This window comes from Cataglyphis hispanica, chromosome 13 (assembly GCF_021464435.1).
Source record: "Cataglyphis hispanica isolate Lineage 1 chromosome 13, ULB_Chis1_1.0, whole genome shotgun sequence".
NCBI lineage: Eukaryota > Metazoa > Arthropoda > Insecta > Hymenoptera > Formicidae > Cataglyphis > Cataglyphis hispanica.
In genome coordinates this window covers 529,330-557,206 of record NC_065966.1, presented here as the reverse complement: position 1 = coordinate 557,206, position 27,877 = coordinate 529,330, and the positions used below count along the sequence as shown (strand labels likewise).

The 27,877-nt window shown below is 32.5% G+C and overlaps 1 protein-coding gene across 3 annotated transcripts in view; it reads right to left on the bottom strand.

The window, feature by feature from the left end:
- Window positions 1-27,369, bottom strand: part of LOC126854142 (semaphorin-1A-like) — a 169,501-nt gene extending 142,132 nt beyond the window's left edge. For 2 of the 3 annotated variants that reach the window (XM_050600557.1, XM_050600559.1), the window contains exon 1: window positions 26,874-27,369. The gene's annotated coding sequence lies outside the window, so the exon portion shown is untranslated. Of the gene's footprint in view, window positions 1-20,671; window positions 21,411-26,873 lie in introns of those variants that run through there. The other variant, XM_050600558.1, reaches the window with a different exon arrangement.
- Between the last annotated feature and the right edge of the window lie 508 nt (window positions 27,370-27,877).

The following is a 27,877-nucleotide window of genomic DNA, read 5'->3' as shown; positions in this document are numbered from 1 at the left end:
GAAAGAGATCTAATTTTCTACGTCACACAAGCACAGCGTACGGTAGCGGATTGTAGACATAAAATCCGCAGAGGAACGACTACGTGATTATAACTCTAATTCCGGAACTCGAGATTATTAAATCCACCGCGAAGTAAAAGTGGTGAGAACATAAAATTACACGAATTTGTGTGATTTATACAAATCTCAGGGTTGATAAATAGATGTAACGAAGAAATTATTTTTTATTATGGAAATGCAGAATATAACGCTGTTTAATACTTATTATTAGAATACTTATTCAAATAAAGCTTCTTTTGCCATATTTTGTTTTATTCGTTAAAAAACTTTCAAATTGTTAATTTCTATCTACTTTTATATAAATTGTGTATAATTAATTTAATTATTTATAATATTTAAATATGTTTTATGTTGTATTTTTTATGCTGCCGTATATAATTGTACGTCACTAATGAAAACAATATTTAAACTGAATACGACGAGATACCGACGAGATAATGTCCGCAAAGATTTCATTTTTTATCAACTTTACCGTTATTCCACAATTGCCCCCTTCGCAATTAATTATTTTAATTTGTTTAATTATTATCGTTGTTATTTTGTTATTACATTCTTGACAATAACATAATTTACGAAATAGTTGGATATTTAGTAAACATATCGAACTTTAGCAGATGGATAATTATTGTAAACATAGAGAACATATTGAACAATATAATGAAACTAATTCAAATAATTATTTGCAAAATAATAATCTTGTAATATGTTCCTATTATTGAATCTTCAAATTTAAAATTTTCACGAGATTTGATATATACTCCGTATTTTTTCCGCTCATTATCAGAAATGACAAACGAAAGTAGAAGCTTTTTACAGAGCTTTTAACACTGCCGCAAATAAAATATAAAATTTGAGTGAGCCACGTCTCAATAATACACACATTCGCATGTACATTATTTTTTACTATATATGTATATGCATATAGGGTGTAACATCAAGAAAAATTTACAATTCGGAGAGCAGAAAACAAAGTGAATCCGAGACACATGAAACGGAGAGAAATGGCGAAAAAGTCGCGAGAGCGTACTCTCTTCCTCTCTTTACGAGAGGCGTAGCCCCTCTCGTAGGTAAAACTTTGGCCAACATCCTACTGGAGAACGTGAGCGTTCTGCCACCGCTGTAGCCGGGGCCCCCAGTTTAATTATCCATGCGCTTTGTGCGTGTATAGTTGCTCCGACAAGAGCAACGGCAATGGCACAAATGGCGGTACCGAGCGTGATTGCTCTCGGACCGTAGAGATAGTTCCAGCGCGATTACTCGCCGTTCAACAAGCCGGCGATCAAAGTAAAAACAGCATACGCGGCAGGCCAAGGATTTTCAACGAAAATCCTAACTGCAAAATTCGGGCTGAAATCCTAAAGGATTTCTCGACGCGTTTACCCATTTATTTATCTGTCTGTTTATTTGTTTGTTGCAGCAACAAAGACAGACGCGCGTATGCTCCTCGTCGTTTATTCCCTCCGGCAGAAACAAACGCACCCTGAAATTACATGCGGCGACATTTTCCTCATCGAAAAGATAACTTTTTTTTCTTCTTTTTGCAATTTAAAAATAATATTTCCACGACATTAGACAGTAATTGTAATAAAAGGAATTTTAATTACAGATTTTTCTTTAACACAATTACTTTGCTTTATATTTTCTAAAAATATATTTAAAAAAAAAAAAAAATTATAGAGAGCTATAATAGTAACTCTGTTTATATTTTTCTAATTCTTTGAAAGGAGATACAAAATTTTATTAATAATGCGATAAATTTTATTATGTATTATTATTGTATTTAAAAATTTTTTTTATATGATTAAAATCATTAATATCATAATAAAATTTTCGTGAAAATAAAATATTAATTAATAACACGAAATAAATAGTTTTGATAGAGAACAGATTATTTCAACGATTATTTCAAAGTTCCTTGAGAGAGAAAAAGAGAGCAAAGAAAATTTTCTTCTATTTACTAAAATAATTATTTACTCAGTAAATTTTCTCTTCTCTCTCATTTTAACGTAACCCTCATCTTCTTATCTGTTTTCGTCTCATAACTCGGGTCAATCTCGTCGCCAAGTCTAGTTCTCTCGATTTTTCCGCTTCCGGCGAATTTTCACATTCGCAAAAATTGCTACTTCTGATTTGGACGAGTCGTTGGAAAAGTGGAAAAGTTTCTTTTCATTCTCATGCTCTACGCTAAAAGGACGCGGAAAAGACATTGAAGCTGCCAACAGGGGAAAATGGTACGATCGAACGTACGGTCCGATGTCGAATGCAGATAATAATCTACATAAAGTTAATTCTCACGTGACTAGAATTTCAAGATGCAGTTAGATATAACTAAATTCACATTGGTATTTGATATTCCAAATTGCTGTTAAACTGTAATTTCTAATTTTATTCAAGTTTGATTTTCCAAAATATCTAACGGATAAGTTCTGATGGCGACAAATTTGGCTTTTATTAAACAGTATTTAAAACTCGAATATTTCTATTACAAGAAACACAAGCTTTTTGCAAAACCTATTTCAATGGCTTCATCGACCTTAGTCACCACACCTAGACTCTAAATCACGTGAATCACTAGTTATATATAATTTATACTATCTCTATTTATTGGATTTTTCTACTTTCATTTATATATAAATATCTTATAAAATACAAAGACTGTTATGTACGTACATTTAATTTAGATTATTGTAGTATGTATTCAATTATGTGAATGAAAGAGAGAGAGAGAGAGAGAGAGAGAGAGGAAATAGCCTAAGATTTATCAAAGAATATAATCTCTGTTTAATGAATAGAACGTCCTCTTAATTTATATTCTGATTAAACTTTCAAAATTAAATTTTAGCGAAAATAAAGCCGATTCAAAGTTAATTAAAAGATCTTATTTTGTAATCTATTCACAATAATAAATCTTAAGAACAATATAAAAAAAAACATTATACTATTTAATAATAATAGATATATTAAAATATGTACTTAGTATTTGAATAACTTTTTATTAAAATATAAATTTCTTAAAATATAATTTATATTGTGAAAAATAGTCGACTTTGTTATGTCCGACGAAATACATTTTTATTATTTAATGCCTATTTTTTTCAGAAGTATCTTCCGTATTTTTAAATCTCTATTCCAATCTCTCTATTCTGTATACGCTGCTGCCTTTTCGATATAATCGTCAAAATATTACCCGATATCGTCAGCTATTGTGCGTCTTGGATGTGCACGAGTTCGGATCAAGCCGGCCTATTTGCATCGTGAATAGTAAGAAAAGCAAACGATTAACTTATCACATATACCGTTTCAAATCATATTCTCGTTCCACTTTTCCTTTTCTATCATAACATTCAATTATGCAAAGAGAAATCATAGAAAGCAAGCACATTAAAGAATAATGTTTCCATTTTCATTTTTATTAAGAAATGAAGATTGAAAGGGATATGAAAGTTATGTTTTTGCGAGTAAGAAGTTGTAGATATAATGCTATACAAAAATTATAATAAAAAATACAAATTATGTCTAATTATATTGTATAGAAAAAAAAAATAAAACTATATTTCTTTGTTTACTGTAAAATATACTTGTAAAATACTTTTTGTAACAGCATTTGCTTCATTCTTAATCACACGCAATCAATTTTTCTATTGTTTATAGCTAAATGACAGTTGCAACATTTGTAACGCTTCATCGTCTAACTTTATCTTAGAAACATCATTTCCGTTCCAAATCCCGCCGTTCAAACGTGCACATTGTGAAGGGAAAAGTGGAAAAAAGAAAGACAGCGAGAAAGAAGTATAGCGAAGGAAAAGATAAGTCTAGTAGTTGAAAGACGGCCAAAGGGAGCAAAAGATATCAGCGACAGAGCGGTTGAATGAGACTATCAGTGGTCTTTCAGCCAGCAGGTAGGCAATGATTAATAAGTAACGTCGATTTCGTTCAAAGTGAGCGGCGCGCCGGAACTTCAGGGCATCTCCCACCCTGTTTCTCGCAGTAATAATCGCACGCAGATAGAATTTCGAGAAATAAATGATAATGGTTTAGTGATTATATCTCGAAAAAATAGCAAATCTAATACAGCGCACGTAATACACCAGTAAATAATATTCTCTCTCCGCATCTCAAGTTAATCTCCGATCAAAAAATACGTGTATATCAGTAAAATTCAATGAAGTTAATTGCTTATTTTTAATTTAATAAAACTATATTTTAAAAAATATATATTATAATAAATTAACAAAATATATATTATAATTCATTATTTATATATATATATATATATATATATATATATATATATATATATATATATATAATATATATAATATAATATAATAATATAATATAATATAATATAATATTATATAATATATATAATATAATATAATATAATATAATATATATAATATAATATAATATAATATAATATAATATAATATAATATAATATATTCTATTATATATAATATATATAATAGAATTATAATAGAATATTTAGAATTAATGGATTCTTTCTCTAAATTCAATAAATTCGGTTTCACATGACTTGTCGAAGCTTTCACCGTGATATTGTTTACGCTCTAGTAATATTTGATTTTTCCGTTTCAAATACTCTGAAATCCAAATTCGTGGCAATCTTTTTTGACTAACATAAAATTCATCATTAAATAAAAACATTTCTTAAAGATGACATTTGGAAAAGGTTTCTTTCGTTTTCCTTTTGCCTTTCTAACGAGCCATAAAATATTCATACCTAGATTATTAACGTTCTTTCTGCGTTACTATTTATGATAACGATAATGGATAAATTTTCACCAACTTTCCTTCATAGGTAAGTAATTATCAATTAATTTCGGTACAAAGGCTTTTCCCAGCGGAAGTTATGCTCAGAAGTGAAGTTAATAATATGTTAGCCGATACATCTGTGATATCTCATACTCCGGAACTGCACGTTAATATTGCATTACTTCAATTTTCACAATTACATTTTATAGACTTTTATGTCGCTATATTTCTCTCTTGTAATAAAAAAAAATAACAATAAGCAGCAAAATGAAATCGATGAATATAAAATTGTCACGGAAATGGCAAAAATCATATTATGCACTTATCAAAATAAATCACATTATGTCGAATGTAATAACGCAATATAGATAATTTTTCTGTTTTCTCTGATAATATGATAAAACTTTTAGAATTGATTCGCTTTATTTCACAGAATAGCCGCTTTAATAAAAGCATATGATCGAGAAATTAATAATTAAAATGCAAATGTGTCGTTGATAAAATTTATGTAAACAATTTCAAAAATAATTAAAGTATAATTAATTGCTTCACAAATTGATAAACTTCTTACATTTCATAAAATCAAATTCTCGCAACGCGTAGAAACGCCCCGATCATTAATTTTCCAAATTTATTTTTTCTTCCACTAGAAATAGATACCAAACACGAAACAGTATCGAACGACAACATTTATTAACTCGAGTAATTATGTATTCAAGGAGACAAGTAAACTTATAGGAAATTCAAGTCGTAATCATAATAAAATTTCGCTTCTTACAGCGCATGTATCTCGTCATAAGAGTCATCAGTTGGATATTCTATCGCAAAATGTGAAGCTTGATCAATTTAAGAAAGTTATTTTATCTAATTATATACAAGTATACATATATATATAAAATTTGTCCTTTATTTCAAAATTATATTTTATTTAAACTAATTAATCTGAGATTTTAACTTGAATAATTTCAAGAAAATACATGCGCGTGCATAGAAAATTAAAAATATAAAGGACAAAATAAACTTGTTTTGTGAGAAAATTATAAATAAAATTTAACATTAATTATACAATCGCTTTCGCAAAAGATTTAGAACCTCTATAAACTTTTTAATGATAATGTCGCAAATATTAGAATTTTATTCTCAAATCGATACTTGAAATATTCAGAAAACAAATCGGGTCAAAAGCAATTTCGGGAATAAATGATTATATTGCGCTTTAACTTTAAGGGATTTCGCTGTGTGTTTTGAAATCAGAGGGTTACAAAGTCCAGAGAGCATCGTAACACCGTGTTAGCGGGACCAAGTGCAGCACTTGACAAAGTCAGGAATGCGAATTGGTGGGAGGAGGAGCGAATGGTGAACATGGGCGATTTAAAGCGACCAAACCGTGCGAAGAGCCGCGACTCGAAATCGTGAATGAATATTCAGAAGCGCGCGAGAACTGCGGAGAGAGAACGTGGTCGGTCCCCTTCGTGCCCCGGGTGACCTCTCGTTGAAACGGCCAAGTGAAATGGTCCAAATCACGGAGAATATTCAGATTTTGCCCTAGGCGAATTACTTCTATTACACATAGCTCGTGTGATCACGAGCGTCATCACACGAGTAATTATGTCAGTGGGTAAATCGAAATTCTCGTTCTATAAGTTTTTGCAAGAATATTCTCCCCAGGAGAACAATCGTCGCGCTTCTTATCTTTATAGACACATGATAAACTACACTACATTGATAATTTCACTTTACGTATATAAAAATTAATAAATTTTACAAAAGGGCTGTTTTTATAATATCAATATCAATCACTGGTTTAATAATATTGATTTACTTATCATATGCAAAATAAATGCACTATACAGATAAAAAGTAAACGGAGAAGCAGTATCGTTTCCAGATCCTCCTTTGTAATATCATATAAAAACTCTGTAATAATATTTTGTTAAACTTCTAAATATATATACGCACACGCTAAATCAGCTGATATCCCCTCAATATTTTGCAAGCGACATTTTCGATAATCCCACCGTTCAAATAATTCTCGTATACGTTCGTGGGCGTCTTAGAGTCTGCGTCGTTTTCCCTTGTCGTTAGGGCTCGTGGTAGAAACGCCGGGTGCAGCTGCAGGTAGCTCGCACGTTGCAACTCGAGACGTAAGGGCTGCATCTCGAATTGCAAAGCTACGGTTGGTTAGAACGCGCGCGGGACAAAATACGATGAACCCCGCTTACGTGCGAAGTGCTTTCCTCTATCTTAGATTGCCTCATCCTACCCGACATATGCGGGGAGAATGTTTAAATTTACACGAACGATGCATGAACTTTGTGAGAATTTGCGTACGTAATAATACTCGGGGGAATTTTAGGTTGACAAGCTGGCACGTTGCAACAGCAACAGGAAAGAAAATGTACTAACACACGTGCAAGTTATTTCAAATATTATAACAAATTTTCTCTCGGTTATATTGAGAATAATATACAAAATAAGATAGACATGCAAAAGCCAACATGAATGACATAGAAATAAATCAAATGTCCGTATAATCATGCACCGTATCGTAGGAGCTTGTTAAACCTCTCAACAATTTTTTTTTATTAATTTTTTTTTCCTAGAAAAATGCAAAGAAAAATTCAAAAGTGACATTCCTGCAAACAATGAATAATCAGTGAACGACATAAAAAAATTAAATTTTTCTGCATGTTGGTGAGACCAACTCCAACATGAGTGTAATATTATTCTCCGTCAAAAAAAAAAAAAAAGAGGAAAAAGAGACAAATAAGAAAGAAAGAGAATGAAAACGTTCAGACAATATTAGGCATGGGATAAAAGAGAGCGAGAGATGCCTGGAGTGTGAAAAAAACAGAGATATCAAAATTTCGCGTGCAGGGCTTACTGCACACTAGGGAAATTGCCACTGGTATAATGGACAAATGATAATTTAGTGTCGTACGATAAATGAGAACGCGACGGATGGCATAAAAATTTTTCTCATTTCTAAAATTCAGAAGGTGGAAAATTAATCGTCGCCGTCCCAAGCGTCATCGAACGCATCATAGTTGCACAAGACAAGATAATATTCGTAAAAATATTGGTATTGAAAATTTCCGAAAATTTACTATTTATATCATTTGTTTATCTTTTAGTTCTTTTAAAACCCAATAATTTTGACAAGACCGATAATCTTGATAATCTTACGTTAGTCTTGATATCTCATGCAACTCTAGATCGTACAAGTCCGCCTTTGACGTAATAAAAAATAGCAAATATAAATGTTTTTTTTTTTATATTTCGCGAATAATTCGCGAAAGTAAATGCTTTGTAAAAGAGATGTTAATGCGCTTGATTTTTCGTCCTACGGGATTTTACTTTAACTCGATTCACCGACATGGAAGGCATCAAGTACTACGTTGATGTTCTGTATGAGAGAACCGTGGAGAGGAGGAACCTCCGTATGGCGGAGGTCCATTTGCGGGCCGCCGGTAATTTCCTCGGGGAAGAATCCCGACTGTATTATAACGAACACGAACACGCCGTTTGTGCTCGTGCGATTACACTGTATTTCGGAGCTACGCCATGCCGATTCACGCGTATAATCGGCGCGATTAATAAAGACCGCCCCCAACCTTATAACTGTATAAAATAGCGCGAGTTGTGTGCGCCAAGAGAGAGAACGAATCGCCGTCATGAACGAAGACAAAGCGGAAGAGAGATAGCGCGTAGCGATACCGTTTATCAGATTTACAAGGTATACGCGTGTTCCGTCCGATGAACGCGATGTGGTGCACATCGCATCTGCAAATTTCCTCAACTAACAATAAACAAGGTAAGTATATAGATGTACATGAACTCGAATTTGAAAGATTTTTGAAAACACCGTATAAAGGATCTTTTTCATGAGATCTGTATGCAGTAAAAAATTTTTTTTAAATTCAGACACATTTTTGTCCGAATTTTCAGATCTGGATATCCGAAAGAAATTTCGGACAATCTGTCTTAATCATCAGAATCGTTTTTCTCAAAGTTCAGAAAAGTTTGTCTAAAAATAGTGTGTCTGAAAATTCAGACAGTGTCTGCTAAAAAAAAAAAAACTGCAGATACTTTGTCTGAAGTTTCGGTCAATTTTTTTACAGCGTAATATAGATTCACGGATATCAGATTCGAGTTCACCATTACTATTATTATTCGCATACGTGACGTCCTTACTTTTTTGTCTGTTATACGTGATATCACGATTAACATTAGCATAGAAATTGGCGCTATATTCCATCAGCAAAATGTTTACGTCGTAAACTTTGCAAACTCGCCGACAATTTTCAAAATGTAAAGCTAGAACTATTTTCTAAAGTATAACGACGAATGTAAACGAGATACTTTAAATATTGTGTTTTCAATCGACAAGTATTTTCCAGTATAAATATATTCATAATGACAATTTATATGAGTGTCAGATTTGAATTAAAAGTTTTAACATTATTTTGTTAAATAATTTACAATCTTTATCGTTAATTTTTATGTTAAATGGTAATTGCAATATTTAAAAAAGTATACATGTGCGTTTTTAAGAGAAAGTTAATTTTTTTTATTCTTTTTAAACTGTAATTTATAAAATATTTAAAGGTTTCTTTTTATCTAAAATACAAACAAACGGACACAAATATAAAAGCTTCTTATCAGTCAATTCGCGTAACAAACGAACTTTCGAGCCATATGACAATCGATCCAACTGTAATACGATTGAAGTACATTGGCAAAGCGATCGAATTTCTGCATTTCCGCGAAAGAGCAATGCAATTCTATCCTACGTTAGTATAACCATGAAAAAAAACTATCTCTCAAGATCTCGCGTCTTTGTTATCATCATCTTGTGTCCTTAGTATGTCATTTGCGCTCTCTTTCTTCCTGCCATTATCACGGTTTCACGTTCCTGCTTTAAAATTCATATTATTGCGATAAAATTATAAATAGATATATCTTATCGTCGGCAATTAAATATCTATAAGATTGTATTTTAATCAAAAATTACAAACTCTCTAACTAAATAAAAATTTTTTTAATTAAAAATATACTAAAATTTAAAATTAAATTTTTTGAAAGTTGAGAATTACATTTTTTACACATCGATTATTTTTAGAGTTTAATTTAAATTATAATTATATCTTTTAATATTCTTCATTTTTTATATATTTATTATATTGCATATAAAATCATAACGATGATCTCTAGAAAGAGTGCCATGTTATCTTAAAACTTGTTCTTAAAACAATAAAAACAGAAAACAGGAAAAATTTCTTTTCACAAAAAAATGAAGACTATAAAAAATTGCTCTATTTATTCGCTAATATTATTATTAAATTTTTTAAAATAGTACCATCAAATTAACTTTCTGGCCGGACTTGATGAATTCATTACATGTTTTCATAAGGTTGTAGGTACATGTCGCGCAAAATATACGACTACTTGCTGTGTAAATATAAACACATGGTTATGCGTGTAACTATAATATATTATATCATACGTGTGATACATATAAATTACACACCTAAATGGTTATAATACGGCTTCTTTATGATGTTTTATTTGAATCGCAAAGATTGCATTGCCATCAACAATTTGTTTAAAAATTTATTCGGAAAAACCTTGAAACATTTGTTCTTTTTCTATTTCGCACAAATTAAACGATTGTAAAATAATGAAAATAATGGAAAAAAAAAATCTAAATACCTCGCGTTTCTCTTTTCCCTCTATTTCGTGTCTAATCATATGTATTATAAAAATGTATGTCATGATTTATCACTTTATCATGAAACATGGTCCCCGGAGAAAGCCCCGTTATCTACGTCGCATTAAACACATATATAACTACAAATCTACCGCATTATCTAATATGTACATCAGAGAAAACACCGTCATTGCATCGATGTCTATACGTGCAGGCATTTGCTATATAATACGCGGCTACCATTCCTTATTATCATCGACCTACCGGATGATGCACGATATTTAGCGCAGAGCGAAAACACGATTACGTGAAAACGACGGTGTTGCGGAGAATGATGCACGCTCGTCCCGTCGTCATCGCCCCTCCTCCCCTTTCCCCCCGCCTCTCCCTCTCTCCTCGCCTTATACGTCAGGATCAGCCCGTAGCTACCGGGGCAATCGAATTTTCATCGCCGCGAAGGCGAGCTCTGAATATTCATACGGTCGGACGAAACCGTGTACCCTCGGTGTCTCGATCCTCTCCCCCACGCACCCTTCCAGAGTTATATGCGTTAGATCACACGCGGGACTTGAGAGAGAGAGAGAGAGAGAGAGAGAGAGAGAGAGAGAGCTACTCGCTCCTTCCCGTCAGCTGAATTTAAACTGAGGGTGCATGATCGCTTAAGGCTGCATCGGAGTAAATCGAATATTCGGAGGAGAAAAAAAGTTGCTCGTATCCATGACATATTGTCTGCAGTAAAGTAACTTTCGACGTGAACGCGAAAACAGTAATCAAATAAGACAAACCAGCAAAAATTTTAACCAATTTAAATCAATTTTAATTAATCTTTTCGTTATCGTAAAAGAAACTGTCATTATATTTATTTTTAAATTTACCAAATAACTAGAATTTTCCTTTAAACTTTTTCAATTTAATGACATTTTGCATATCGATTTAACTATTTGTTATTAATAAATATGTGAAATATGAAAAAAGAAAACTCTCACAAGATCGATTAAAACCGAATATTTGAAATTTAAAGATATTTGTTAAGAGAGAGAAAAAGAAAGAATTTATAATTATAAATAAGTTTATCAAACGAAACAAATCTATCTTTGCCTCAGTCCATCCTATTGTGATTAGTGTGTTGAATATCAAAGCACAATCGAATCCTATATTGAAATTTGTTAATCGCGCACGCTTAGCGAATATACTGTTAAATAATGGCAATGCTAATTCTCCGATAATTTCCTATTAAGTAATATAGGCATAAACTTATATTAGTATTTTGATAATAAGCATAGCGTGTTACAACGCAAAATCGATAATTGCATATATGACATGCGAGAAACTACTGACAATGAGTTGATCAAATTATTTGTTTGATCAATTTACTTTCTTTCTCTCTCTCTCTCACACATACATACATATACACAAGACTCACTATTAATAAAAAAAAATAAATAAATTTAATTATTATTTATCATTATTACTGCAATGTTGTTTCAGATTTATCGGTTTTAAATTTATCGATATATCAATATTAAAATGTATCAATAAGTCTCAATTGTTTGTATAATTATTTTATAATTAATGTATAATAATATATACTCGTAAATATTTGTTTTTATAAAAATAGAAATTTGAAAAAATTAAAAATTATTGGTCTTAAGATGTACATTATTTATACGACTATAAAACGTAAGAGACGATGTAAGACTATCATGCGTCTGACCTCGGAGTTTCGTTGAAAATAAAAGTGAAATGAGAGAGGAAGGGAGAAAGGTGAGAGAGAAAAAAGGAAAGAAAAAAGGACACACGTATACGCATTCACAAGTATTGTATGAGTGAACACACGTAAGCATCAGCCATTTTTTACCGCACGATATTTTTACATATGCAGTCGTACTTGCAGCACGATACGTATGTAGCTGTTGAAGCGGGGAATGAGAAAAAAGAATTAACAATAAAGGTAAAAGCAGAAGAAGGAAAAAAGAGAGAGAGAGAGAGAGAGAGAGAGAGAGAGAGAATGAACGCGAACGGAGGGCATCACTATTCGACACGCTGGATAGAGGGCTCATTTTAGGGAGAGTCGAACGAGCGTGCACGGAATTAAGGGTAGCACTGCCAGCTGGCATTCTATGTGTACAGGGTATATATGTACACAGAGTATACCTTATAAAAAGCGGAACGTCGATAGAAGGCCTGCAACGAATTTGACGATTATTTTCGCTTTAATAGCGATTTCTCGGTGACACATTCATTTAAATCTTGGTATAATTAGATTTTAAATTAAATTAATCTGTTCATTAAAAATGTCCATGCAAAATTAATTGCAAAGAAGATGTAGATTTAGTTACTAAAAAACTTAATCTACTTTCAAAATCTTTCAATAATTATTAATCATAATCGAGAGAAAAGAATAAAATGTTGTCTACATTTATTGAATTTTTATCTCTTATTTTTCAAACTTGATTTTTCAAAGGTTTCCAATTTACAAAATTGAAGTGAGATTGAATCGTCACTTCATCTCATTTTATCTTGTTCAGCATTTTACCGATGTATCTGCGTGTTATCGCCAATATTCCCATCATCGGATTTCGGAGTTATTATCAATATCAATTAACAATAAATCAATCAAATCAATATCAATTACCAATAATTTAACCCGGCTGTTGTTAGTCGCATAAGCACATGCTTATCACTATGTCGGATCATTTACACGATCGCGGGTACACATTTATAGTCTCGTGAGAGCGCGAAGAGCGTATCTCTTGAAGCAGCGACCCGCGGTTAAAAGACCGGAAACGACCGTATAGCGACCGCAAGTACGTCTAACGGTTCTCCCCCTCTTCCTTCTCATCTTCTTTTATCCACGAGTTCACGCTTGCAATTTTCTCTCTTTCTATCTCTCTCGCGCGCCAACAGTCGCTTAATCTCCACCGCACTTTGTCTAATCCGCCTGTCGTTCCGTAGTATTTTTTTACTCACAGCAATCGCAGCCACGGAGCAAAATCGCGAAACTGCTTCGATGTATATTGTCTAAGTCGTCTTATTCAAATTGTATTTTTAAGTAACATCAGCGCGAAAGAAACGATTGTGTCTGAAAATGATCTTTCAAACTCACAGAGTTAATCGAGCGAAATATATAGCAGGATTTATAGGAGAATCTTCTAATCGATTGGAAAGATGTGATAAATTTTCAATAAAAATAGACTATAAAATTGAAAAACTTATAACTCAATAATATTTGTAAATTTGTATAATAATGATATTGAACAGATAAAAAATTTCCTAAATTAATTTTTTTTTTTTTTCCTAAGCAAATTTAAAACGTTAAGTCCCGAAAATATTCCCTTGTCAAAAATACAAAAATCAAATCCAAATAAGTATATTGCAAACTCGGAGAAATCTCTCTAGTGTAAACACGGTAAAGTGGTGATCGAAGTAATAATCGGCGTATATCTAACTTTATCGCGGCGTTTGGGAAAACTTTCCCCGAGTTCATATAACTTACTCGTATACATTGATATAGACAATCTCGTTAAACCAATAAACGCGAACTATTAGTTGCAAACTATACCTAAAAATAAGACTTTCAAGCTTTATTTGTAAAAATAAAGTACAGTGGAAAGTAAGTAAATAAATTTAAAGATCAATTTTTTTTTTTTTATATTAAAATATTAACATATTCTTATCTTGAGGTAATACATTAGAGCATATAAATAACATTTGAAACTCTAATTTATATGCAGAAATTAAAAGAAAATTCGAAAAAAAAATACTCAGTATTTAGTTTTTAAAAATTGTCTCTCTCTCTCTCTCTGTCACATGTCAGTAGAATTCGATAAAATAATAAACATATGGGGTGAAAGAGCATAGTGGCTGCTCCATGTTACACAATGCGAACTCGATTGGAGGGACAGTGGAAAGCAGTCCTGAATGTAGTCGGCTTCAAGGCTAACCATTCGCTCATGTACAGTCCGTAGCATAAATAACACAGCAGGTTCTTACATTGATGGGCCATTCACGTCATTACATTCGGCGAATACAATATTCTTGCTCGAGCATCGTATAATCAAAAGACTCTGCTCGTCAACGTACAAAATATTTAAAGAAAACACGGACAAACGTATCCCATTCGAGTTATTCTCGTCTGATATATCTATCTATCTATCTATCTATCTATATGTCTCGTCTATATCTTGATATGTCTGATATAAAAAATAAACAGAAATTTTTACTCATTTTTCTATTATGCAGTCACAGATGATGCATATTTCTCTAATTGCTATTTTTAGCTGTATGCAGTTTAAGAAATACCTGCTCCCAAACATTGATACAAGTATAAAATTACAACAATAATTCTGCACATATGCTGCTTTCAAATGAAAATGAGCACTTGCAAATTAAATGTTTTAAACATGAATGTTAGCACGTTTGAAACTAGTTGCGTAAATAGTCTTTGAAAAGCCAACGAGTAATAATTCGTTGGCAATAAAGTGAAAAATATTCTGTATATATATATATATATATATATATATATATATATATATGTATATAATAACGTAAATATTTCTGAGAATAAAGCTAATGAAAGTTAATATTAATAAACTAAATATTAATGAATTCAAAATTATTATATGACTACTATACAACCTCATATATATGCGCGTAAAAGAACAAACAAGTTAAATTTAATCGAAAATATACGATACATTTATATATAAAAGTATAATATATCAAATTTCATTATGCATAAAAAATTCTCCTTTTCATTTATGAATATCCTTAATTTCTCTATCTTTTTATGAAATATTTTATTTCTTTTTTTAACGATTCAAAAAATTATTCCATTCTATATGTTTTCTATTATCAAAACAAGACATTTAATTTAACAAGTATTTATTATACACAAATTCAATTTTATAGCCGCGCTTTTTCCTTTCGTTTCGATTAGATTTATAATGTTTGATTTTAGATCAGTGTATCGATCTCTCTTCAACGTTAAACTATCCCTGCATAAAATGCGTAACGTGCTCATGAAAAATGCATATCGCGCGCGTTTATTTCCCGTTCTTTCTCAGCACGCACAAGATGTTGAAACGAGTTCGTTTACGAGCAACGGCTTGGGGGATTAGCGACTCTCAACCACGAATTTTCCGTGCCGGCGGATACAAAGGAAGGGATTTGCGGCAGCACCCTACGATCTCGCCCCCGCAGACAATTTTCCTCGTCTCTTCCCTCGTCCTCCGTACACAGATACACATACGTACACGCACACACATTCGTACATAAATATTCTCTCATCGTGCGATCTATGCGCGCCTGCATTCTACGCGATAAAAGCGCGTCTTCCCTCTGCCAAAGTGCAGTGACGCGTTTCGCACCTGTTGGAATGCGAGAGAGTTGCCGGCTATGCAAGGTGGTTGGAGGAAAAGTTTTAACGTTCGACGTAGCATAGCTCGCGCCGCATAGCTAGTAGCGCCTCTGGTTAGACCTAGTTTTGTTATACTTGGTGTGTTATACTTGGATATTCTATTCTCGCACTGATTCGCTATGGCTATAAGCGCGGACAGATTATTGCAGTCGCTGAAATATCAAGTGCAGCGATATCGCTACTTATGCGTATTTTCCGGATTACAGCTATGTCAATATCGCCGCCTGTTACAAATTACAAATGTTCCCACCCTCTCTTCTCTCCTTTAGATATAATAACTCTCCTATCTAGTAACTTGAAAAAAGTCCATTTGAATTAATACGATATGTATGTGATTAATTTCTTGGTTTAATAAATTTTTCTTTTTATAATATTAATTTCCTTTATATATTAATTATCTGAGTTATCAAAAAATATAAAATTTTGAAAAAACCGTTGCCTTTTAAAAATTAATATTTTTTTTTAACATCAATTATTTATTTCTCGTACAAATACTAGCTAAAAGGCTCAATTCAAGCTCTGTAATTTAACAGATCTCGTGAAATTTTTCAAAGATGAAACATGAATCATAAAAATTTCAAGTTGGCAATCATGTAGATTCTAATCTTGTAGACGTCTTTTTATACATACACGTAATTTACGAATCTTGTTCGTGAAAAAAAATGTATCTTCACGCTAAAAAAGCGGGAGTGAGATAAAATTCAAGGGAGGATTTAAAGTTTGCGTAAGAGATTTACGCAAGTCCCCATTCACGTGCACGGTGTCGTGAAACTTCGTGGAACGAATGTAGTAGCCAATTATACGTAATAAAGCAATGTGAAAGTCGACGATGATTTTTCTGCGCGTATTTAAAGCCTTCTTGGTATCCGTAGCGTATTCTAATAGCATTTATGCGGCATTAAACCGTGACAAGTTGTGCGAAATGTCAATTTTTTCCGAAGACTTATTACGCAATATTTTAATTCGTGTATTTATGCCATTTTTAATTACACGCATCAAATAAATTAAAAAATCCGTATATGTACATGTATGTCTCATTATTTAAAATTTATTTTATACTAAACATATCTAAAAAGAGATATTTTACATTACTTTTTAATAGAAATTTCTTCAGCAATTTAATTTTATTGTTAACGGAAAAAAGACATTATATTTACCGCGACTATGTAATCTTTATAATTAAGCCATAATGATTGCCGAGAATAAAGCTAATAAGCTTGAGAGTCTATTAAAGTATAGTTCACGTGAAATTTATTATTGAAAGGTATACTTTCATCAATTATTTCATCTAAAGTTTATTTGGCAAAAACATTTTAGCTTCAGCCACAACTAAAGAATTATATCTATTTCGATATCATCATTGAATAAATTAAATCGATTCAAAGAAAAAATCAATTATTAAAAATAAAAAATGTCATGCTCCCTATATACGATCTATATTTCACTAAATGCACTTCATTCCATAAATAGCTGGTTCATGATTACCTATATAGGAATGCGTTTAAACAATGCGTGGAATTTCAGTAATTTATTTTAATAGATGACAATTAAAATTAATCACTGCTAACGTACTAATTTCGACCCATTGTGGACACAAATATCCTGCATAATATCCTGTGGTTAATATGTACATATTATACGTTGCATACTTCGCATAATCATCAGAGAGAGAGAGAGAGAGAGAGAGAGAGAGAGAGAGAGAAAGAGAGAGAGAGAGAGAAACATTACATGTTTTTTCAAACACAAAATATTATATTTTGCCTCTCTTTCTCTCTCATTGCCAGTGCTCGACAATAGACAACTTTGTAATTAATATTTAAATTAACAAATCTGTTCATACACGGGTAAAGTCCAGTTTAAAATTTATCTATCCGTTATTTATCTTTGTCATTTATATTTCTAAAATTTAATGGAAAAATGTGTTTGAATAAAATTTATTTGAAATTTGTGTGTGTGTGTGTGTGTCTGTTCATATGTTTGATTTTCGAAAAGCTTCAATGAATTATAACTAGGATATTAATCGAACCTCTCAATGTTTTTATAAAATGAAAGACAAATCAATGCAAGAAATTTCTTTGACAAAAGGAAAATCTGTAGATGAAAGAAATTTCTCACTTGAGGACAGGCTGCTATATATTTAATATATTTTCATCATTAGACGTGAATTGCATTCCTCACGCGCATAAGTCGCAAAACGAGCGCCGGATGTCTATACCTGTGCGAATGTAAGCGCGCCACGTACCTCGTTATAGCTTTCATGCACGCGGTATGCGGTTCACCGCGTACGTCATAATTTCATATACTCGCCTATATACATCTATATATCACGCAATTACGTACGAGCAACCTGTACGTTGCTTATAATCGTTCAGTCACGGGCGCGTAATAAATTCATGTTTAAATTATTATTTCATACTTTTGTACACGTTACATAATCGCCTCTTCACGTAAGAAAGAAAAAAAAAACATTAAAATAAAAAAATATATATCAGTGTCATGAATTAATCTAAATGCACAGATATAGAGTACTAAAATATCTATAAGCGAATAAATAGGATAAAAAGAATAAATTCCTAAGCAAAATAGTTTATACGTTTCATATTTCAATCTGCGTACTAAAAATAAACACATGCGTTCAATTAGCGCACAATGATTTTAATCAATTCTTTAATTAGGCATTGAGATATAAATTAATTTATAAAGTTTTTCTTTTAGATGTAATAGTTATATCGAAACTCCTTGCATAAGTGTTTAATTTAATTTTTTCTTCAAATACAAACAATAAATTCTCTCTCCCCCTCTTTTTTCCGTCCTTGCTCTCTCTCTCTTTAAATACTTAGAAAAATAAACGTAAAAAAATAAATACCAAAGAAAAAAATTATATATTAAATTTAACTATTTTTTAACTAGCAAATACATAAAATTAAAAAAAAAAATATTTCACACTGTTGTTCATTTATAAAGATAAGTGATAAATACACGAAATATGAGGAAAAAAAATATATTCCAAAAATATATTTTTCTCTCTCAATTTTTGTGTATTTTCAGATTAATTACTCGATAAGTAAATACTTCGATATCTTAAGAAATAAATCCGGATTAATCGAAGAATTGATAAAAAAAACTGAGATGTTTGAATTACTCTAGATATTATATCGTGAGATTTCTCAAGCGGATTGTACATAGTCCATGCCGATTTCTTATTCTTTGAGAGAGAGAGAGAGAGAGAAAGAGAGATAATAACTTCTCTTGGCTTCTCATATTTCTCTGCCTTCTCATACATCTCTACCTTCGTTTGTTGTAACAACAAACCAATAGTACTCGCTTCAAGATCGAAGATGAATCGTTAAAAAAAAAAAAAAAAGAAAATTACGTCGTAATGAAAAAAAATATAAGCACGAGATGGATTCAAACGATAACATTGTTGTATTATCTTTTGAACCGATTTCGCTTCTATTATCTTTGATTCTAAGATAGTATAAAAAAATTTTTAAACAGGCATTCTCTGTAAAATATATATTAGTGCGTGTAAAACACATGTGATAAGACATTTTTAAATTTTGCAATTTCATGGTAAATATATTTTGTAAAAATTTTCAAAATAACAATATTTCGAAGTATAAAATGTACTCTTATATTTTTTGTCGCTTCTCTATTTTTAAAATGTAAAATTTTGCAAATGTTACATCTAGAGATCACACACAAGAGAAACATAAATAAGAAGAAAGGTAGAAAATCAAATAAAAATTCAGAGAGAATAAAGAGAAAATCAAACTTAACAAGCATTGTAATGAGAATAATCATCAAATGCAAAAGAAATAGCTTTAAAGAAATTCTAGCATTTGTTTTCGAATATCCGATACACAAACAAATCTTACAATTAGAATAAATAATACAAACAGAATTTCTAAAGAAAAAACGACACAATCTGTTAATGAGATGTGATGTAATGTATCTTGATGCAAGAAGTAAAACGAGCATTTGCAAAAATATCGATATCAAGTTTCCGTCAGATAAGCGTAAGTAATTCATCCTGATATCGTTTGTGCTATTGATATCAGATTCGAAAGAAGCAAAATAGAGATCGTGACGGAAATAGTTATCAGATATATCAGTGAAGATAGCGTCGCGCAAAGTATCAAGTGAAAGAAAAAAAAAAAAAAATCGATGTCTTGGTCGGGTGCTGATATTGGAATTTCGAGCATGTAAGATCCCAGAGATTTCAAAGTGGAAATATGAGCAATAATTTCGTCGATGAGAATGAAAATCGATGAAACGATAAAGCGGATGATATTCCGTATCAAGGACGCGCAATAAGAGCAGTAACTCTAAATCACTAATTGATACCAGTTATGAGCCGCATTCATTTTGCATGCGATTGCTTCAAATCAAATGAGACTATCTTTGAAGAGTATCGTCTTTTTTAAAAAAAGATTTCTCTTATACATCGAGAGATTCAATTTTATGTATTTGTCCCTTTTATGTGCAATTTATGAGATTAAAAAATCATCGTAAGAAATATTCCCATTTTTCCCTTTTCTATATACAAATTTTGAAGCAGAAAATAATTAGTATCTTTTAATTAAATTAATAAAACGAATCTTCATTTTTGAAAAAGTCTCTATAGTTAGCCTCTAAATATTTACCAAATATCGTGTAACAATATTTATATTGAACTTAATCGGTAATTCTATTAATACTCACTTTTTAAGGATGCTTTCGATTACGTAGGTAACTTGTGACGAAAGTATTTTCACTACACGATCGATATATGCACTGTGTACGTATGTAATATAATCGTCCGATACTTTTTTCGGCACTCCCGATACTCCACACGCACATGCTTACTCGCTTACGATATTCAGTCTCACTTCAAAATCTGACGTAGCTCGAATTCAATGAGTTTCTTAAGATCGTAATATAATGATGACTAGCGTTGACGAATGCGCGATTTTCAACCGATTTTTTTCCGCACACTCGTTTCGACCGCGCACTCGATTATGTCCGCAGCGTAAACACTCTGACGTCACAAGGTGACCGCGCGGGATGCATATACGTACTGTGACGAGGCAAACAAGCGCGGTGCCAACTTCACGGAGGTCTCAACTGAAATTTCGCGACTTCTATAATTTCGTCAAAATATACTATTATAGTATGATGCTGACTTTATTCCGCGTTATTTTACGTGGAAATGACTCTCGCGACACGAATTATTCGAGCGTTAAATTCTCATTAAAGAAGAACGAAACATTATCGCGTTTTACGTGTATATATCGAATGTAAAATGCAAATATTATATGTATCATAATTTTTATCATTGGTCGTTACAAACAAATCCAAGTTACAATATTCACGAGATAATTGATTCAGTCACTCTTGATAAAATTACAGTTTACGCGAGTGTAAGAATCGTAAAAAGTCCTCGAACTTTTCTCCAACCAACCCTCGCGACAGTCGAGACGATACTAACATAGCGATAAACGTGTGCCGAGAAACGCGCGGAGGCCGGGAGGACGGGCGGGTGGGGTGGAGAGGGGGCGGGGCGGGAGGGTGATTCTCGGAAAAGCGAGCCCGGCCGCTTTCTTCACGATACACAGTAGCGCGTGAGATTACGGCTGTTAATCCGCAATGACGATGAAATATTGATCGTAATATAATTAACGTGTAACTGTAGTAATCGCGGAATTAATGATAGCGCGATGAACCGATTTCGTTTCGCGTTACACAATTACAACTGCACCCACACAAACGTGCCCCGATACTGGACAAAAAACAGTGGATTGCGCTTTCATTAATTTAGTCATCATTTATATGTCTTAAGAGTCTTATTAAATAATCGCGCACGATACAAGATGAGATTGAGGCAACCCTCCGAAGATTCCGATTCTTACGTAATTCCAATTTCGAGATTTTCAATTTATAATTTTAAAAATGTACTGTCATTTATACTACATGAATTAAAAATAATTGCCACGACGTGACAACATTATATTTGAGGATTAATATTTATTCTTCACACGCGACATTAACGTATATCAAATATAAAAAAAAAAATCCGAATATTATATAATAATTTGTATCTCTAATTATTGGCAAACGCGTTTATTAAATAATTGATTTATCTCTGAATAATATTACAGATAATCTTGATAATATTTCGAGTAACGCGAGTTACTATAGTAATATGAAAAGAGTAATGTGAAAAAATTATCAAAAGATTTCAAATCCTCGCGATCGTCGAGACGATACTAACTAACATAAGCGAGAAGTTTGTATGTATGTTGAAAAATACGAAGACGACGTGCACGTGCACAGAGCGGGAGAGGAGGGAGAGGATGGGATGGAGAATTCTCGGAAAAGCGAGCCTGGCCGTTTTGTTTACATTATCGCGGAGTACGATAACGGCCGCTAATCCATTTCGAAATGCGACGATGTAAAATATTCGCTTCCAACGTGGTAATTTTTGCAAAGCTATATAAGCGCGGTTCTAAGAAAAATAAATAGGAATTTAATAATAGTCTCACGATGATATGTATATATTGCATGTACATTATATGTTAATAATTAGCTATAAAAATTATTAAATGTAATATTTTTTTTTTTTTTTTGCTTTTTCTATTCAACGTATTAATGTCTCACGTTTAATGGAAAATCAAATAAGGTGTAGTCACATTTGATTTAATATAAACTCGGGATCAAACCGCGATTTTTCGTAGAAATCTGTTTTAAAAAATGGTCATTTAAAAAATTTTTTTTATTAAAAAAAGGAAGATAAGAGCGACAATTCTTCCGAGCAGATTCATTTTTGTCGTTTCAAAAAATACATATATAAAATATACTTTTCAAAAATTTGGTGAAAAAAACTCAAATCTATTAAACATTTACCCTCCTCCTTCTATGATCCCTTCAATGTTTGAATAATTAAATTTTCTTCCACGACAAATGTATTACACAGTAAAATAAATTTTCCATCCAAAACCCTCGCGAATCATTCAAGAATCGCGAACCAAGAGAGAGAAGACGGCGTTTGCTTCATATGTGTGATGTTCCTCTTATATATTTACCATCCTATAAATACCTGTAGCTCCCTTCCGAGCCGTCTGCTTTTTCTCGCTTTTCCGTTTGCAATGTGTTCATCTGAGAGACAGAGAGAGCGAGAGAAAAAAAGAGAAACAAAAATTCATTGTTTTGTCTAGGTAACGTCGTGCGATTCAGAAAAGTTCCGACGAGATGATGCGAGGTTTATATTTTTTATTCGTGAGTCGCGCTTTCTCTTCCGCGAGCGCAACCCGCTAGAATTGCACGAATTGCACACGAGAAGCAGAAGAATGTATCAATGATTTCAATGGCATTATTATTATTCGCAAGGATACACTCTACTTGTATAGGTAATAGAAATTTTGTTCAAAAGAGACAATTTTACGTGTAAATCACGCTCTTGTTAAAAAAAAAAAACCATCTCGCATTGATCAAGAAATTTATTAAAATGAAACATTCTCCCTGCACATTATTCCTTGTGTACGTATTTTAAATATAAATTTAATTATATTAAAAGTATTTTTTAAAAATCGGATAGAAAATTGAATTATTAAAAATCAATTATAAAGAGAAGCAGATATCTACACATTATAGTCGATTTAAATTTCGAGTAATACTGATGACATATCGCATACATAATACGATCGCACGATTAAAAACTTATAACGCAATTTACCGAATAGTAAGCAAGTAATCGTATTCATTATATTCGCATTAATAAAAAATTAATGAGTCCGGAAAAGTGGCGACAACGTTACGCTTTGAATAATATATTTAGTCTGAAATTGCTGCCCAATAATCGCGCTTAAATATTAATATTGCGAGTTTGATGCATGTTCTTGCAAAAAAACACATATGTGAGAAAGCTAGAAAGACAGATAAGCAGAAAAAGAGAGAGAGAAAAATTTAAATATATCGAGAGATGATAAATCTAATTTTTTTGGACAACTATCAGTAAACATTTTCATCTCCTTCTCTGACAATGAAATTGTAATTTTGCTAAATATTCTGTCAAAGAATGCAAAATTTCCGTGAAAGTTTTAAATATATTATTTTTTCGTCTTTCTTCTGCTTTTATAAAAATAAATAGCAATTTAATAAAAATCTCACGCGATGTATTGCGTATAAAAATTTTCTCGAATATAAAACTCTTGATAAAATATATTGTAAGATTAAAGAATTGTCTTTTTTCCATTGATAATTTAATTTTACACTTTTAAAACATCATCTTCTATTCACGTAATGAATGAAACAAATTTTTCAAGATAGATTAATTATTCCTTCCCGAAAATATTAAATTTGAACGAGAGCAATGTTATCTAGACTTTTATATTATTTAGAATAATTTTAATTATGTGAATAAAAAATTTCATTATGTGATTAAGTAGTTGTAATAGTTATAACTTTCTCTTGAAAACTTTTTCTTTTATAACGTACTCTTTCTTGAAATGACGAATATTTTAATCCGGATTTCAACAAAATTATTCGCAGTAACGTATCATGTAATCGAGAGATCGAAACGAGCGATAAGAATGCGGCGGTTAATCGAATCTATGCGCACGACGGAAATGTAGAAAGTCATACGGCCGATCGGCTGGCTACTCAATACGATCCTGTACGTTGCTGTACGTACGTTCCAAACCGGTTTCGAGCTTTTCGCCGGAGGGGCCCCGTGACTCGTGAACGTAACGACGCGTGTTCGAGAACGATAAGTTGGTTGTGGCCACGACGGGCCGGCGAACGGGCTGTGCGACGCAAGAAAATTTTATGAACCATAGGCACATGCGAGCAATATTCGCCCCACCAAACAATAATTCGTTAACCGATTGTTTTTTTTTTTTTTTTTGTTCATTTTCACAGCTTTGCATATATTGACATCTTATCGTGTAAATTAGATCTTATCATTTTGTAATTGTTATAAATTGCTAAATTATTACAGCATAATTAGTATTTTGAAATATTAAGGGAGCTATCCTATACAAATATAAAAGCACAATTACCATTCGTTATTTTCAATAATTGAATAATTGTTTTGCACTTCTCTCTCTCTCTCTTTTTCTCGTTATATTTTTTTTAAATTTTATTTTTCTATTGTTTAATTTTTTTTTCAATTTATTCCTTGTGAAATAATAATCACTATTGATGACAAAATCATGTAACATTTTTGTCTTCCCGCATTTTCTGAATGTAAAAAAATAAACGTACGTTGAAATTACCATCATTCTGCATTGATGCAGTACAACAACTCTACTAAACGCTCAGCTTCTTTTGACCTGACTTTCACACTACACTTTACATACTCGCTCGCAAAAGCCTACATCCGTCACCCGAGTTGAACTTTTGTTTGACAAAATTGCTTTTGTCGGGACAACGATTACAATCGATGGATAAAAACAAAGAGAGAAAAAGGGGGAAAAAAAGAAAAGAACGGGCACGAAAAACGGAACTCAAAATGGGGAAAAAAAAACGAGGGATGTACGCGCGCACAATATCGAGCATCATTGTTGCAACACGCGTGCATTTGTTTATGACAAAGGGTACACCAAGGTACAACGCGACAGCGAAAATAAACGAGACTGTCCGTTGGCGTGCGAGCTGTTTCGTGCCAGACGATGCAACGTTTCTTTCAATGCTCTCAACATTCCAAAATTGCAGGAGACGAAATAGTCCCAATGGCCATGCCTGTCTCTGGTTGGGATCTTAATGATACGCACCGACAAACTATTGGCTCTATTTCTCTTTCTTTCAATTCCGTTACATGCTCACATATCTTTCGTATTTAAAAAATATATATTTTATTTATTTATTTATTCATTAATAAATTATATTTATTTTATTTATTATAGATCTATATATATATATTATATTTGTTATTTATTGGAATCTTTGTAAAAGAAAAAAGAAATATCGCAAGATGATGCTAAAAAGAACGAATTTATTATCCAAAGTATAAGTTATAAAGAGTTAAGAGCCAAAGATCATTAAGCGAATAAATTTAAATATTTAATTAAGAATAATATCCATATAATTCGTTATAAAACAAATTTTTTAATTAAAATTAAGATTGCAGATTGAAAGACATTTTGTTATATATCATTTAATAAAATATGATAATCCGATTAATATAAAAATAATCAGATATTAATATTCGCTAAAATATAAATCCAATGCGAAATATCAAATTGACTAATCACGTTAAAAGGTTTCATATTACGGTAACTAGTAACTCACTCTATATAAAAATAAACTTGTAACTTGACACGTGCACCGGATGCATGATTCAAAACGCGATGCAAGATGAAGTTAAGTTTAAAATTCGAAATGCAAAAAGATATATATATATATATATATATATATATATATATATAGTGCGAGAGAGTAAAATTTGCGACAGGTCTTGCTCAAACTAGACAATATTAGATCTATTCGCGTCGCGTGTATTCTATATACACTCGTTACGCTATTTCCCGCATTTCGCTTAACGATAAGTCGCACGCAATGTCCATTTAATTGATACTCTTTCAGTGACTGAACAAATTAAAAAAAAAAACCGGATTGGTTGAGATACACACACGTGCATGTATTATTTTAAACAAAGCAATATATATACTTCTCGATTTTTGCGTTTAATATTATAATATAATAAAAGAATCAATAAATATACAAATAGGAATGCTAATAGCATTAGATTACACGATACGCAACATCGGAAAGAAGCATTCATCAAATACAAGTGAATGTAGTGGGAATGGATAATCATCGTTTGTCTTCCCGCACATTTGTGTATAATACTTTTAGCAAGATGACTCGCAATATCGCGGGAAAATCGACGAGTATCCTAAATATCGAATAATGGAGAAAGACTTACCAGAAAGACAGAAGCGATCGGTCGCAAGCGCGCGCACCAAGTTACACGATGTGTAATCAGTGTAATCCTCGCTATCAAATGATCGTCCGTCACCAGTATCCCCGAAGAGACGCTCTTTCCGAGCAAAGATCTCGGACAGCGTGGCTAGTACCTTCGTGTAACCAAGAGGTCCGCCGGAAGAGAAAAGAAACGGAACAGAGAGGGAGAGAAGAAACCGATGGTTGGCACAATAAAATATAACACTAGAAAAGAAACACCACTTCACCGCGTCATTCGATAACGCCCGATAATGTCACTTGATTGTTACTCACAATCCCCGCGCTACAATATCAATGATTTGCGCGCGAAATAAAATGGTAAAAAAAAAAAGAAAAGAGAAATCGAGCCACGCGGCGTCACGCGCAGAGAGCGAGAGAGAGAGAGAGAGTCTCCTCCGACGCGGCACGAAAAACACGTACAGGACGGAACGTAACGACACACACCACTCGCCGCTCGAATCGCAACTGCCGCCAACCGTCGCGATGTGACTCCCTACTCTCTACTTCTCTCCCCACTACTGCCACCCCACTGCCTACCATGACGCCAATGCGCTCGCGCCATCGCGCGGTCGACAGAGCGTACTTCTCCTTCCCGTCACACCAGCCGTATCTCCATCTCTCTCTCTCCCTTCACTCATCCCCCGATCATTCTTCTGACTCCGTCTTATTCGGCCTTCAACGGTTATTCTTCTCACTCAGTACTCACGCACACGGGATCATGTGTTCGTTCCCGATCAAAGACCCTACGAGAATCTCGTGAATTAGTTCTTGCGGAGTAGAAAATGTAGATTAAAGAGAGGAGGTCGATTTAAAATGCAATCGATATTATTTGTTCTCAACGTTTGTATGCATTTGAGACATGTCACTTGAAAAAATATATGCTAACATCCTTTTTAATTAATCTGTATTAATTTAATATTGCCACATGGCAATATTATTTAAAAGCGCAACAAGTGTTTACGAAAA